The following is a 17,262-nucleotide window of genomic DNA, read 5'->3' as shown; positions in this document are numbered from 1 at the left end:
AAAAAAAAAAAAATTATCACTCCTCCCCAGGGACTGTCCCGGGGAAGCCCAGGTGCAGAGTCTAGGAAACGCCTAGAATAACAGTCAACATTAAAATGGGATGTGAAAAAGAGAGAGAGAACAAAATCAATGGGACTAAAAATAACTTTTTGGAAACAAAAACAAAAAATGATAGGACTGAAACTGTCAGATGCTATGGGCTACTCGTTTGTTGATTTCTTCATTCATTTAACGACTGTTTTCTAAGGACCTACCACCTGTCAGGATAGTGTGAGATGCGATGGGCAGAACACATGCACAAGACCTGTTTCCTCTCATCCCTGGGCTTCGAGTCCAGAGGCTGGACATGGGGTTGTACCACCGGGGGCCCCTTCAGAACTGAGCCGCTCTTTCTCCCACCTGCTGGGAGCGCTGGCAGAGGAGGCTGTTCAGCTGAGTCTCCCTCCAAGCCTCACAAAGGCCGTGGCCAAGCCCAAGGTCATGCATCCCACCTGGGGGCAGCCCACAGTGACCAGTCCATGATGCGGTATGAAGGCCTGGCCAAGGAGGTCATCCCCAAGAAGGCACTCCAGCTCCAGGGCCCCCAGGGGATGAGCCGAGGCCTGAGTTAAACTGCATCACACTCATCTTCTCCCTTCACACGATCTTGCTTTCCCACCCCACACTCCCTGCTCCCCCATAGGGCTGATCTGAAGGATTCTTCCCAGTTCCTTCCTGCACACAAACCTGCTTCACAGAATCTGATTCTTGGGTAACTCGACCTATGACAAAGGGACAGCAACACAAGTTCATAAACAATGATAAGACAACTCTGAGTGATCCCCAGCAGGAGGAGGGAGAAACTGTCTTCCTGGGTGGGCCAGGCAGATTTTATCTGAAACATGAAGAACATAAAAGACTTCTAGTGGCCACAGGCGGGAGGGCATTGCACCAGAAGGGGCAGGCCTGACACAGATGAGAAGCCGGGGGCAGGGCCTGGGGTGTCCCAAAGACAGTGGGGAACCTGCTAAAGACATCCTGTAAGTCAAGTGGGATGTTAGGACCTGAGGAAAACCAGGAACTTTGGAGAAAAGAGCTGGGAAAGATTACGTGTATCCAGCGTGGAGGTCTGAGAGGTGGAGAAAATTACCTGATGATAAATTGTTAAACTGTTAAAGACACAGCAACATCTTACCCTAAATGCTTTCTTTTATAAGTTCCATATGGGTACATGCAGTGTGACCTGCAGGAAAAAATGGGAAGGCATTATATCTAACATCCCTTTTCACAGATGATGATTCAGACAAAGACGTGGAGTGAGGTTAAGCCATTTGTCTAAGGTCAACCATTTGGAGATTTATATTCCTGCAGGGCAAGAGGGGCATAGAGCAGCATATTTAACAGTAACATTGATAGAATTCATAAGTACATAAGAGGATTTTTTACGAATTTTTAAAAGTTATCCAAATCCTTCATGTAACAAGCAAAAGTCTGAGATTCAGAAGGGTTAAGTAGCTCACCCAAGATCACAGAGCTATTAGAATTAGATGGGGTTCCAATTCTCAGGAATTCTCGGGACTGAGCAGCAATGGAAAGTTCTGTCAGCAACATAGTGGGATTTGGTATTGAATCCTCCTCTGGGTTTAGACCAGTTTTATAAGCAGCCCAATAGACCATGCACGGGCTCGGTCCCCCATGACTGGTGAGTGGGAAATGTAGAAATCGTTTTCTTTAGTGTGCTCCATTGAGATCCAGAAAATGTTTAATGTGGTCCACTCTTTTTTTTTTAACATTTTTTTTTTTAATTTATTTTTGGCTGTGTTGGGTCTTCATTTCTGTGCGAGGGCTTTCTCTAGTTGCGGTGAGCGGGGGCCACTCTTCATCGCGGTGCGCGGGCCTCTCACTGTCACGGCCTCTCTTGTTGCGGAGCACAGGCTCAGTAGTTGTGGCTCACGGGTCTAGTTGCTCCGCGGCATGTGGGATCTTCCCAGACCAGGGCTCGAACCCGTGTCCCCTGCATTGGCAGGCGGATTCTCAAGCACTGTGCCACCAGGGAAGCCCATGTGGTCCACTCTTGAGTGATAGTTTGCATCAAATTACAACCTTCACGTCATGACGTCTTGTGACTTGGAGCCCTCTCTGTAGCACATAGGCCCGTCACGATCCCAGATCACGCGGCCGTCCAGGCTCGTCTGCCCCTGCTCTGCACCACGTGTGTGGCCCCAGCGACATAGAAGCCCGAGCCATCCCCAGGTCACCATGCTGTCATGGTCCAGCGCCTCTGCACTGTGTGTGTTTCCTGGCCCCGGCTTTCCTCTGCTCTGCCAGGGAAATCCTATGTGTTCAAGACTCAACTTAAAAAAAAAAAAAAAATCTACACCTATATTTATAGCAGCAGTATTCACAATAGCCAAGAGGCGGAAACAACCCAAATGCCCATCAAAGGATGAATGGATAAACAGCATTTGGTATATACACACAATGGAATATTATTCAGCCTTGAAAAGAAAGGAAATTCTGATGCAGGCTACAACATGGATGAACCTTGAAGACGTTATGCAAAGTGAAATGAGCCAGACCCCAAAAACAAATACTGTGTGATTCCACTTATATGAGGTCCCTAGAGCAGTCAGATTCAGAGACGGAGGAGAAGGGCGGCTGCCAGGGGGTGGGGGGAGGGGAGAAGCTGGGGGGAGTTATTGTGTAACGGGTACAAAGTTTCAGTTCGGGAAGATGAAAAAGTTCTGGAAACTGATTGCACAACAGGGTGAATACACTTCACACTGCTGAACTGGTTAGACATGGTTAAAATGGTAAAAAAAAATTTTTAAGGTTTTTTTTTTGTTATATTTATTTATTTATTTATTTTTTAGGGAGCTCCTGACTTATTTATTTATTTATTTACTTTATTTTTTTGGCTGCGTTGGGTCTTCGTTTCTATGCGAGGGCTTTCTCTAGTTGCGGCGAGCGGGGGCCGCTCTTCATCGCGGTGCGCGGGCCTTTCACTGTCGCGGCCTCTCTTGTTGCGGGGCACAGGCTCCAGACGCGCAGGCTCAGTAGTTGTGGCTCACGGGCCCAGTTGCTCCGCGGCATGTGGGATCTTCCCAGACCAGGGCTCGAACCCGTGTCCCCTGCATTGGCAGGCAGATTCTCAACCACTGCGCCACCAGGGAAGCCCTAAAATGGTAAATTTTGTTATGTGCATTTTACCACAATTTGGAAAAAAACATTTTTAAAAAGTCCATCCTCTGCAAAGGCTTTCTTGCGTCCCCACCTGGGGTGATCCACTCCCCACCCCCAGGTCTGCTTCAGGTCTTCTGGACACACTTGTATTGACACACTGACCACGGCCACCATGGAACTACTAACGAATGAGGGGCCTCTCGAGTGGAGAATGGCATGATTCCTGCTGGTCTCCGTAGCCACAGCCCCTACACAGTTGCTGGTGCATGCTGGACAATAATTGCTGCTCAGTTAGGACCCTAAGTAGGATGTTATCCCGAGGCGTCAAGCCTTCCCTAGCTCTTTGGTAGAATCACAGGTCCATGATGGCTCTGCAACTGACAAGCCATTTGTAAAGAACTGGCTTGACAGATTGAACACTTTCCCCTTGAGAAATGGAGATGAATAAGAAAATATTGAGCATCCTGAAGGCATGGGAAGATTTACAGAGACATTAACGAGAGCCGAGCCCTGCCCAGCTCAACTTTGCATTGTTGGCATCTCATTCGCCTCCACAGCCTGCCGCCCCGTATGGGGGTCTGCAATCCACAAGCCTATAAATATCACAGCAACACATGACCAGGAGCGTCAGGGATGTCAGCCGAGGTGGTAAAAGTGTCTGTCGAAGAAGCTTGAGGCTGCATCACAGTGAAGGATGGACTGGAGACGGGAAATGCAAGTGTTCATTGCAAGGCGGGGGTTTGGGATCCAGGTGCAAAGGCAGCCTTGGCGAGTGGAAGGAAGGACAGGGCAGAAGAGCTCCTGAGGCCAGGAGCCATTCCTGGGCCTCTCTCCCTCCTGAGCTGTTTCCTGCTCTCAGTGCTTGTGCTTTGGGCCCAGCGTTGAGATGTTAATTGCGTCCTAACACAAGTCCCCACGTGCTTTCATAGTCCCCCCTCCCCATCCTCCTATGGTCAGCCTCTGACCTTGGCTTCAGATGTGGAGAAGAAACAGCTAGATGGGGCAAGTGCCCCAAAGAGCATGAGCACTCAACCCAGAGATGTGAGAGGAGAGGGTTCATCAGAGGGAGCTGGGTGAAGGGGTTGCAGTTGATGTAAATGATCATCTCAGAGCCAAGGTTACCTGGGGGGCTACAAGACCTTCAGGGCAAACGAGGCTTTCAAAGGGATCCGAAAGCAAACAGCAATGCATGGACCCAGCTAAATGGCTTGGCTAATAACAACAACAGTGATAACTCACATTGATTGGACACTTGCTCAATGCCACGCACTGTGCCAGCATTTTTAAGTGGACTATCTCATTTCATCCTTCAAGAACTCTATAGGGTATATGCCATTCTCCCCACTTTTCTATCAAGAAAATTGAGGCACTGAGAAGTCAAGTGACCTGCTCAAGGATCTTTGTGATATCAGAACAAATGTGGAGAGGCAGGAAGGGAACCATCATAAATCAAGATAAAGAGCTGCAACCTCGGGGCAGCCGAGGAAACACACGCTGGAGATGTGACAGCAATTGTAGTCATCACCAACAGGCAGAGGGTCAGGAGCTGGGAATAAAATACCACCCAGGTATTAAGCATTCACGTTAATCAGAGGGTAGACTGGTATCTCAATAAAGGGGGCAGTAGAGGAAGTGGGGGTGAGATGTACGGCCTGCTCCTACCTGGGGATGGCGAGCTATGGGCAGGGAGCCCATGCTGGCTGCACACTGGAAGCCGAGTGACACAGAGCAGCTGCCGCTGTCAGGGGAAGGCGGGCTCACCCCAGTGTCTCCTCCCACATACCCCAGCAAGACCTCGGCCACAGGCAGGGGGTGCCCGGGTCTGGCAGTTCACAGACACCCACGTCCTCAGGGGAAAGGAGAGGGCAGTCCCTTGGCACAAATCTTCTGGGGACTCTGCACTACATTTCAAGAATCTTCAACCTGCCCCTTCTCCAGAATCTGTAATGAAATCTGCCTGAAATTACAGGCTTAATTTTTAACGATCACTCAGTAGAACTTGCAAGGAAAATGACGAAGTGCATTCCCCAGCAGATACTGGGGGAAATACACTAACTTAGATTATCTTAGCCCTGGAGCTGTGCTGCATGACAGAAGCTCACACCGCATCTCACACTCAGCATGCGTTTAGTGGGGTCCTCTGTGTGCCATGGGCTGTGCTGGGTCCTGGAGCTATAAGGTCAAAGAAGACCTGGGTTCAGCCCTCGAGATGCTCACATATGGGGGTAATGGGTCAGGAATGACGTGGACTCTGCAGGAACACAGTGGCGGGTCACTGTCTGGGTTTGGGGACACCCAGACCTTGAGGCGAGAATTGGAACGCAGGGAGCTACTCAACAGGTGCCAGCGATGCTAGTAGGGGGCGGAGAATAAGACCGGGGAGGAAAGCAGCCAATAAAGGATGCGTTATCAAGCCAGCATCCCCGTGGGGTGAAGGAGCTTCATCCTGCTGGGGAAGCTGGGAGCCAGTGTAGGACACCTGCCTCTGAGCTACCCCACCGGAGGACGAGGAAGCCGGGGCATTTATGCACCAACTCCCACCAGTCATGGGCTAAGCCTACTCCAGAAACCTCTAATTCTGACCTGCCACACAGGTGACAGCCGGCTCCATGGGCAAGCAGAATCCCTCGGGGGGCGGGTGGGAGGCTATGCTGGTGCTGGGACTCTGGCCTATCTGCACCGGAATGGTAAAGGTGAGGGGACGTGGCCGAGACACTCCTAGTGTCCCCCCAAGGGTCACACACCTCCAAGTGGTTATTTTTAAGGGGTTTGTCTTGCCTCGCAAGCTGGACTATTAACCCGTCCAAGGACAAAGGCCCCTCCTACACCTCCCGGCATCCGGTCACATGTATTGCCACATATTTGACCAATACCCTGTGCCCAGTGTCAGACCGGGAGGGTTCCATGCACCATGCTCCCCAAGGACTCTGTGCTATGAAATCATCAAGCGTGTTTCATAGAGAAGGAAACAGACCCAGAGGGTCAGGGCTGGGGCGTGTGGGCCGTGGGTGTTTCTCGCAGCACACCCATGCGGGAGCTACTCGTGCAGACTTCTACACGAATGGACCTTCCTAGTGTTGTTCAGTGCGAAGCCTGGGCAACTGTGTCCGGGGGCCCTGGGTGAGAAAGGGTGATATCTTGCCGAGCATCCCTCTGCTAGGAAGCGGCAGTGTGGGCACCTGTCGGCTCCAAAGCCCCGACTCCTAGACCCTGCTTCTTTCCCTCCACAGCCCTGGAAGGCACTTCATAAACAAAACCCATCTTAACTCTTTCAGTCCCTCGGGCTGCTGCTGAGTCATGCAGCTTCATGGCTTAAAGGATTTGCGCAAGTAATCAGCCCAGGCCAGGGGGTGGCATGAGTCATGATAGGCAACAGGCAAGAAACAGAAACAAGAATCAGAGAGGGGGAAGTGAGCAGAAAAAGCAGAGGTCTTTGGAAGACGACAATGAAGCAGGTTTAAGAGGCAAATGGGCAGCAGGAGAAATGAGGGAGACTTGGACTAAGGAACCGCACAGCATTTCCAAAGAACTCAGAACATTTTTTAATAAATTTATTTATTTTTGACTGCATTGGGTCTCCGTTGCTGCGCATGGGCTTTCTCTAGTTGCGGCGAGCAGGGGCTACTTTTCGTTGCGGTGCACAGGCTTCTCACTGCGGTGGCTTCTCTTATTGCAGAGCACGGGCTCTAGGCGCGCGTGTCAAGGTCATGCACGTGCTCCACCTGGCCAGTCAAGTGATCCCTCCTCTGTCCTCATCCCAGCCTCTCAGCGACCTTCACAGTGGGCCTCTCCTTCCTGCTGAAACGCCGCCTTCCCCTGCCTGCTGGACCCCACGTTTTCTGGGGTTCCCTCCTGGTCTCTGATGCTCCTTCCCAGGTCCTCCTCCTCCTTCTGACCCTCACTGAGGGCATATCCAGGGTCTGCTCCGGGTCCTCTCCTCTTTCTCTCTGCACATTCTTCCCGGGTATCTCACCCTGTCTCCAGGCTCTAAATGCCTTGTATTTGACCCCTGAATCCATATCTCCTGCTCTCATCTCCTCCTGGAATTCCAGATTTCTAGATCCAACTGCTTATTGACATGGCTCCTCACATGTCTAAGAATGATCTCAGACTCAAGAGGCCGAACAGAATTCTTTATTTCCCTCCCTTGCCCACAGCCTGCATCCCTCCTGCATCCCCTCCATCTCTGTAATCACCGCCCCATCACTCACCCAGATTTCCAAGCCAAAAATCTCGGAGTCTTTCTGGCACCCCCTTTTTTCCTCACTCCCCACTTGCAGCCCCTTACTGGGTCCTGTCATAGCCCCCACCTGAGTGTGGACCTCTACACCTTGATCTCCAGAGATCTTCAGCACCTCGTAATGGGTATCCTGCCTCGACTCTTAGAGGCAGCACTTTAAAAACATGAGATGTGTTCCTTCTCTCAGCCTAAAATCCAAAGGTTACCACCACATCTAGAATAAAACCCAGCCCTTATCATGGCCTGCCAGGCCTCTAGGCTGTCTGCTTCTTAACCCTGACCTGTGCCTGTCTCCCATGGTTCATGCTTTGCCGGCCATGCGGCTGTTTCTGTTACTTAAATGCCATGTTTGAATGCCAAGATCATCCTTCACGTCGGGCCTTGGCCACCCCTAGTTCCTCTCCTCGAAATGTACACCCCTCACCTGGGCATCACGGAGTCCCATCTTAAAGGTCCTCTCCCCGTCTCCGCCCTCTGTGACCCCCTCCCATTTTCATTCTCTGCAGAGCCCACCTCCTTCGTTCTCCTGTTGAGAGATTTGTTTGTTTACTGTCTGTCTTCCCAGACTCACTCTCCATGGTCACACCAGCGCTCGGAGGAGTGGCTGAACATTGTTGCCACCGAGAAGCACTTGAATGAGCTCAGAATGGACAAATGTTTAAATTGACCCAAACCAAGAGCAATCAAGCTGTGAAGTCTCTTTCAAAAACGGGCACCCCCCAAGAGTCTTCTGAGAACTAAGCCGCCTACAAGAACAGTGAGATTACCATTCTTCTGTCCCCAAAGATCAATGATAAAAGAAAAAGCATGCCCAGAAGTCCCGTCAAGGACATTGCCTTCTGATTCCTCTTCTAAGTCAATCTCATCATTGCAATTAGCTCCTTTCACATTACAGAGTCAACCTGAGCTCGATGGTAAATCAATGACACCAGGAACGACAGAGAATAAGTGGGCCCATCTTACAATCCTCAGACTCAAACTTCAAAGAAATGTGTGTTTCCTCTCTAATCCTTAACTCTTGTGCTGGCCACTCAATGCCATACAATGAGTGATAACTTTACAATTGTGCCATTGATCAACTGCCTAGGTTTTCTTTCATTGAGATTTGGATTTTGCTCTGTCATTTTTCTATAATTCTATGCCAGGATGATATTTCAGTAAGAAAACCTATCTGAAATCAGACGTATAGGTCTTAAATTTAGACATTAAAAAAAAATGCACCGAACAAGCAAGGTTTTGTGAACCTCTATCATATAATAATCCAGAGGTCAGAGTGGCCCACAGCTGTGCAAAGTCAAAACTTAGTGTTGTTATTGTTCAAAGAGGCAAACTCTTTGGATGCGTAAAGAGCACAGTATAATAAGCAAGATGGGCTGGGCTTGTTAAATGAAAAATAAGCAGGACTTCTCCCTAGAGATAGGATTTGCTCTTTGATAACAGTTGGAACTCTCAGACCCCATTTGACCTAGGGCCAGAGACTTTCTCCTTAAAATTCATATTTTAAAACCTTAATTCAGTTTATAATATGCGCTGGCTTAAAGCCTGATGAAGATAGCGTTATTCGTGTTGTACTAAATACTAATAATCAACTTCCCAATATCATTGTATTCCAGATGTGGATTCTGTGACTTAAGGAAGTGGGTTTAATGGAACCACCATCCCATTACTGCCATGTGACGTCTTACTTGAGGACATGCCACTCCTGAATAACTGAGGATGAGGTCATTCATTGTGCCAACAACCAGAGTCCTATTGAGAAGATCTTAGCTCTTTGTGGTCTCTTATCTTATCTCCCATCTCTTCTATCAACTCTTATCCTAACTCCCTACCCAGGGCCAGGCCCGCATCACTTCTCCCTGGCAACACTGTTTCACTGCCCAGACACTTCACCCTCTGGACAGACATCTGGAGCCCAGCCTTCGGCATGCAGCCCCTGCATCTGGTCTGCAGGACAAATGCAATCACCACGTTGAGACTCACTTGACATGGAGGGATGCCTACAGGAGAAGTCTTTGAACCCGAGCAGCCATGACCTTCCCCCTTCCCACCCTGACCTTCATTCTTGCCTCCTTGACCTTCCCCCTTCCCACCTTTCCAGTTGCCCTTCATTGTTCCTCACCCTTCTGTCTGGACTCTACTAGACCACGGGCGACTTCACGTCTTCTCAGCTTTACTCACACCCCTGTTGTCTCTTCTTGAAGGGTTTTTCTCCCCTGCCCGCCTCCCTGCCCAGCTCACATCTACTCATCTCCCGGAGCATAACATCACCTCCGCCGGCGAGTCTTCCGGGTCCTCAGACCTGGCTCCGGGCTGCTCCTCTGGGTGCCCATCATCCGCAGTGCACACAGTGCGTTCCCAATAAACTTTTCTGGTCCACTTACCCCACTGGGCAGTGATCTCCTTGAGGGCAGGGTCAGGGTGCTTTCTGGCACAGAGCAGACACTCCACAAAGGTTAACCAAATGAAGGTTGAATGCATGGACCTGTTACTACAGTGACGCTAAAAGCTTTGGTAAAAAAAACGCTCGCTCCTGTCATCTGGACCCAGAGGAGCCAGACAAGCGGCCAGTGTCCACACTGGGGCACAGCCTTCGAGGGAAGGTAAGTTCACTTGTCGGGCCACCGTGGAGGTGGCACCGGAGTCGAAGGGAGAAGCTGTCTCTGTGGTGCCAAACATGGGGGCTCTAACTCGCGTTTCAGTGAAGAAGACAACTGTCCTGACCTATGTACATTTGCTCGAAGGGGTCATGAACAGAAACAAAAGAAGAAAGAGATTGGGAAAGGAATCTGAAAGCGAAGATGTAAAGCAAGATGGTATTTAAAAATAATAATAACTGAATTAAAGGAGAGGCCGTGAGGTATACGAACAACCCACTCATTCAACGCAGGACTGATGGGGGGACACCCACAGGCAACCACCTGAGAGCTGGGAGATGGGGCTTCCCTCTGGAGGAACCACGGCAGGAATCTCCACCCATCGAATTTGCTTCAGTGCCTGTCCTGGGATCAACAAACAACTGACATCTCAGAGTTCCTGCTACAGTAGGAAAAGCAGGCAATGACTGTCCCCTAGGAGGCCACTCAGTGTGCCCGCTGGGCCTCGCAGGGGGCGCCAGCTAGATGTGTCCTAGTTGATGTCCCCATGTGCCAGGTGCAGGACATCAATATTGCAGCAGCCGAAACTGAATCTAGGGTTGACCAGACATAGGAACAAATTCAGGTTAACAAAATTTCCAAGAGGTGAATGTATAAAATAATACAGGCTACATGTTCACTGATATCCAAAAATAAAATGCTGAGTCGCCTGCAAGACTCATGTCTGTGGATCTGTCATGCTCTCTTGGAGGGGGACCTCAAGGGAAGTCACACCGTCCATGGAAGGGCAGTAGAAGCACAGAGTCCAGCAAAGGCTGCTGCTTGGAGGACCTGAAGGCTAAGGCCAAGGGACTCCGCCAGCCAATGCCCCATCTTTATTGTAAGGTGGGCTCTAAGCTACCATCAGAAACTTGGATTTGAACTGACAAATTCTTGCTTTCTGTCTGCACCTTTTCTAGCCCTTCTCCCTTCTTCAGACTGGATAGAGGGGACTAGATTGGAGACTTTTTGGAAATAATACCCAAATTAGTTAGTGTCATAGTTTGGTTGCTCCCAAAAGGAGATACTGTGACAAAGATTTGCATGAAGATAGCTTTTTGGAAAGTGATCCCAGGAAACAAAAGGGAAGAAGTGAGGAAAGTGAACAAGGAAGGGAGAAAAGTCGATGAGATTCACGGATGATCAGGATACTCCTTGGTCGCCCCCGGGGGTCACCTGAGATACCAGGTGGAAAATGTCCAGTAGAGCATTTACCCACCGATCCCTCTCCCACTGGCTGAAGTTTATCCCTGGAGGCAATCACTCTCCACTCACTTCCAAGCTGCACCTGTGTGCGTCTAGGCATGCTTCAAGTGCCAAAGAAAGCCCTTCAAGCAGACGGGAAGAGAGAGAAACCAGAGTTCAAGGTGGGGCGTTTTCAGGGTGCTGGGAGTTGTCTGCAGGTGCAGAAAAATTCACATGGGCCCATGGATGATGCTACAGCTTGTTATTCTCAGATCCCATGGGTCATACATTTACAGTCAGCTAAACTGCTCCATAAATGGATAATTGGCTGATACTCAGTTCTTTTTTCTTCCCCTTGAAGTGTAATCTTCCAACAAGCTCTGTTCAAGCCACCACCCTGGTTTCATGGTCCCACCCCACTCAGCCAAGGCATTCAACCCCAAGAATAAAAGTGATATTCCATGAAAAGATTATTCTTCTCTTCATAATATTTTTATTCACTATAGACTATAAATGATTCATTACTTGATTTTCTTCTCCACTTGTCACAAAATATGAATTTTCATTTCATTTTCAAGATTAAATTTTAAACTTAAATTAGCCCCTTAAAAAGTAGAGTGATATTTAAAATAACCTTGCAGTTCACTTCTATTTTAATACAGAGATTAACAGACCTACCCAAGATTTAAGATGTTATCTTTTTATTCAATTAATATCTTAGAATTAAGTGTTTATTATTGATATTAATGAAAACTTTAAAAATTATTAATTGGGCCTAAATTACAATCAAGTCAAAAATTTCCAAATTAAGACGTGAGACTAAAACAAACACTTATCACTCCTTTCAGCTATGATATAATTAGGAAGTCAGTCAACCTACTATTTAAAGTATCCATTCAACCACATTATAAACCATTAATTTTTAGGAAAAGTTCAGTTGCCAAGCAAGCTTCTAGAGTATATTCTTTGTTCTTCCTCCCACTATAATAGCAAATGACAGTGACAAAATTTCTCACATCTGCTACCTCTAGCTGGAGTGCAATTATAGAAAGAGGGGACCATAATTAAAAGCCATCCGAAAGCAAAGATATAGGTGGATTCTGAGAACAGCAGTTGAAACCAGGAGGGGTTTTGCCCCTTCCAAGAGCAAGTGACTGCCACGGGCCCATGGGAAGAAGGACAAAGGGACTGGGGCAGCTCAGGGCCTGCCAGGGATTTCTTCTAGAATAGGGCACACACAGAGGAGAAACTTCAGGGAATGCAATAAATTTGATCAGGACAGGGACAGTAGAGATGAAGGTAAGATCCAGGTCACGGTGGTTAAGGGAAATGGATCCCAGAAACCTTGCTCGGAAAGCAAGCTGCCATATCTCTTTTTTTTTTTTTTTTTTTTTAGCTTTTAAAATTTCATGTTTATTCATATTTTTCAAAATATATGTACATAAAAAAAGGAAGATTTACAACAGGAAAGATTGCCTTACATGCAACACAAATTCCAATAAACTCATGATGGGATCACACATGATTATGGATCTAATTCAAGCCAATCTTCTCAAGTCCAATTCCCAGCCACACTTTAGGCTGCAGATGGGAATCCCAGGAGACAATGCAAATGGAATGAATTAAACAAACATCTTTCGCCTCTGGCAGCACTCAAAGGGCCAGAAGATGTACACCAAGAAGTTTAAGACAATTAAAATGTCAAGTGACACAGGGAAGATAAATGATAACCAGAAATCAATATTTCTTAGAAAGCTAGTGCTATTTAACACGACTTCACAATACTAAAACAAATACAAATAAGAAAGGGTTAGGTAGTCGGGCTTCATTTGTTTTTTCTTTTCTCTTTTTAAATAACTCAAAAAGGAAGCCACTTGCTTGTTATCAAAAGTGCTATGGAAAGAAAGGCGGGGAAAAAACCCACAGTTTATTTTAGCAAATTGTATGTTTTTCCACTTAACATTTGTACATTAGCAATGGTGTAACTCTCCAATATTTCCTTATAAAAAAGGCAAAGAGGAGGTGACAACTCATGCTCCAAATATTAAAAAATATATTTAAACATTTGATCAAGAAGATTTTATATGTTTTGATTTTTGGTAACACAGGTGACACCAGAAATCACAAATTCAGTATGTTCCTATATTTCCCCTTCAGTCAAAAACCAAGTGGTGGAGAGATCTTGTGCTTGCTATTGAGGGAATGCAATGCCCAGGGGCCAATGAAAAATACCTAGAAATTGATCAAAGTGAAAAGTGGCCCAAAGGAGTCCTGCATATCTTTTAACAAGACACAAAAACAACAGAGGAGGAGTTAGAACTCTGGGGAGTTAGACAAACCTTCCTGAACTCTGCCTTAATTGGAAAGTTAAGGAGACCTAATTCCACTTAAAAATGAGCAATGGACAAGGAATGAAGTTAAATTCCATACAAAGTGACTGTAAGAAAAAGAACAGAAGAGGCAGAATAAACATCCCAATAGATGATCAAAGCATGCCAGAGAGATGAGACGACAGATCAGAAGTAACCTATTATTTCAAGATAAGCTAAAATATATGAGTAAACAACATTTAGGAAAATTCAGGAATGAGATAACAGAACTTACAAAAGAATTAGAAGTCAAAAAAAAGTTTATATAAAAATTGAAGACTTGGGACTTCCCTGGTGGTCCAGTGGTTAAGACTCCATGCTTCCAATCCAAGGGCGGGGGTTCGATCCCTGGTCCGGGAACTAAGATCCCACATGCCGTGTGGCACAGCCAAAAAAAAAAAAAAAGATGAAGACTAATTTAGAAGGAATACAGTGGTGAATTGACAGAAATAATGCCTGAAGAGTAATAGCAGAATTTTTAAAAAGCATTTTAAATCAAAAAGAAATTTAAAAAAAGATTTGAGAAAAAGTAGCCAATATTGAAGTAGGCAAAGAAGATTAAACATGCAGATAATAGGAGTCCCTTAAGAATGTAATCAAGGCAAGGGAAGAAAACAAATATTAAAAACATAATTCAAGAAAGATTCCCTGAAATAAAAAAAGGATATGAAACTACATATTGAAAGAGCATAGTACACACCTGAGACTACTGACCCAGAAAACCAACACCAAGACATGGTCTAGTAAAATTACTAAGTTTAAAAAATAAAAAAAGCCCAAAAAACTTTGGGCATCTAGAAAAAAAGAACATAGGAATTGTAAGGGAAAGATAATTAGACCATCTTTAGACTTTTTAACTGCAATACTTCCTGCCAGAAGAAAGTGGAGCACCTATTTAAGAAACTCAAGGAAAGGGATGGTAAGCCAAGGATTTTATATCCAGCAAAACTGACTTTCCAATAAAACACAAATTACTATGAACTTTCAAGAAAGCAAGGAATAGTGTTCCAATCAGCTATTCCTGAGGAATTTAATAGAGAATGACTTTCAGATCCCCAAATGATCAGACAGTCATCGGCATAAGGACAGATGGTGAACACTAAATATATCATTATTTGTAGAACTAAGAGTAAGTGAGGGTTGAAATGTAGAGGTCATAGTAAGTCATGAGGATGTGCTCTGACAATGTAGGTAGAGACAACTGGTTTTTTTCTAATGGGGCATTAGAGATTGTGGAGAACATATGCTCAAAAAGTATTTAAATATGTTCGTGATAGTATTAGCACTATTATTCTGTGGCTGCTGTATGCTTGATAGGGGATAACAGAAGTGCAAAATTTTGGGCCGTATTAATTCTATCATCCCCTGTGTCCTTAAAAACTAGGAGTTATGGGCTTCCCTGGTGGTGCAGTGGTTAAGAATCTGCCTGCCAATGCAGGGGACACAGGTTTAAGCCCTGGTCCAGGAAGATCTCACACGCCACAGAGCATCTAAGCCCACGTGCCACAACTACTGAGCCTGCGCTCTAGAGCCTGCGAGCCACAACTACTGAAGCCCGCACGCTTGCAGCCCATGCTCCGCAACAAGAGAAGCCACCGCAGTGAGAAGCCCACGCACCACAACGAAGAGTAGCCCCTGCTCGCCGCAACTAGAGAAAGCCCGTGTGCAGCAATGGAACCAATGCAGCCAAAAATAAACAAATAAGTAAATAAATGTATTAAATAAAAACAAATTAAAAAAACCTAGGAGTTACAGATATAGTAGGAGAAGACTGGAGAAGAGTTTATGTCAAAGCTCTAGAATCTTAAGTTTGAATTGGAAGATCAATATGAACTCAGGAAAAATTTTTTTATATACATATGATTTTTATATATATATTTTTTCATATGTGTATATATAAAGTTGCTGAAAAGGCTGAGAAACAATAATTAATCCAGTAACAATGAGCATTCCTAGAGCATTCTCTCTCACGGAAAGAAACCAGCACTTTTTGGAGAAATGACTGATTATAGTTCTGGGGCAGAAAACATATAAATGGCCTGAAATATCTTTTAATATCATATAGCACAAAAGCTATCAACAACTCCTAGGGTCATGTCTAAAGGACCCAGGAGCCAATGTGAAATGCCACCTTCAGACCAAAGGTGGGACCATACCTTCAATAATGATAATAACTGCAATGGATTGAAACCCACCCAATATGTTTAAATCCATTACTTCATAAAGTTAAGGCCAAAAAAAAGGGGACTGCATTTGGAAGATTACAGAGAAAGAGTTCATCATCCTGAAAACTGGTAACTAAAGAAGAATTAAACATTATCTTATGAACCCCCTGTGGAACCAAGTAGTAGATGAGGAGGAGTGTCTCTTTAAAAAATGTATTTCAATTAATAAATGAAAAGAAATGGTGGAATTAGAATACCACCACTTAGCAATCTCTAATAACTTAACAGATAAAGGCATTGAGCACCAAAGCCCGCTAACATTACAAAGGGAGAGACAACTAGTTATTAAGTGCATCCTATAGTCTGGCCAAAGGGACCTGACCTGAATCTGATGCAGTTTCTGGATCCAGCTGCAAATTTTCAGGAAATACAGGGACAGAGGAACATGTTAAACTGTACCATAGGGACTTCCCTGGTGGCGCAGTGGTGAAGACTCCAATCTCCCAATGCAGGGGCCCCGGGTTCGATCCCTGGTCAGAGAACTAGATCCCGCATGCATGCTGCAACTAAGACCCGACACAACCAAATAAATAAATAAATATTTTTTAAAAACCAAAAACCTGTATCATAAATGTCCAATCCGCAAAGCCCAGACTGTGAGAAATTTTACAGATCAATGGTCCTCCAACAGATACTGTATGGAAACAAAAGGGAGGAAAGAGAAACCTAGAGGTTAAAAGAGACTTGAAAGATAAACCAAAAATGTTTTTAATGTAAGACTATAGTTGTGATATAATAAGAAACATATATTCAGTCTCTACCCACACCCCTACCCCACCAATTCCTGGCACAGAGCTTCTCAGAGCCTAGAAATCTCTTAAGTGCTCTGAGTGTGTCTGGTATGCTAATGAAATGATTCTTTTTTTAAAATTTTTATTGAAATATAGTTGATTTACAACGTTGTGTTATTTTCAGGTGTACAGCAAAGTGTTTCAGTATACATACATACATACATATATATATATATATATATATATATATATATATATATATATATATATTCTTTTTTAGATTCTTTTCCATTATAGGTTATTACAGCATATTGAGTATAGTTCCCTGTGCTATACAGTAGGTCCTTGTTGGTTATCTATTTTATATATAGTAGTGTGTTTATTTTAATCCCAAACTCCTAATTTATGCCTCCCTGCCTTTCCCCTTTGATAACCATAAGTTTGTTTTCTATGTCTGTGAGTCTATTTCTGTTTTGTAAATAAGTTCATTTGTATCATATTTTTTTTTAGATTCCACATACAAGTGATATCATATGATATTTGTCTTTGTCTGACTTACTTTACTTAGTATGATAATCTCTAGGACCATCCATGTTGCTGCAAATGGCATTATTTCATTCTTTTTTATGGCTGAGTAATACTCCATTGTGTATATATACCACATCTTCTTTATCCAGTCATCCGTCAGTGGACACTTAGGTTGCTTCCACGTCTTGG

The sequence above is a fragment of the Balaenoptera musculus genome, chromosome 16 (assembly GCF_009873245.2).
Source record: "Balaenoptera musculus isolate JJ_BM4_2016_0621 chromosome 16, mBalMus1.pri.v3, whole genome shotgun sequence".
Classification (NCBI taxonomy): Eukaryota; Metazoa; Chordata; class Mammalia; order Artiodactyla; family Balaenopteridae; genus Balaenoptera; species Balaenoptera musculus.
Note: the sequence above shows the minus strand (reverse complement) of the source record.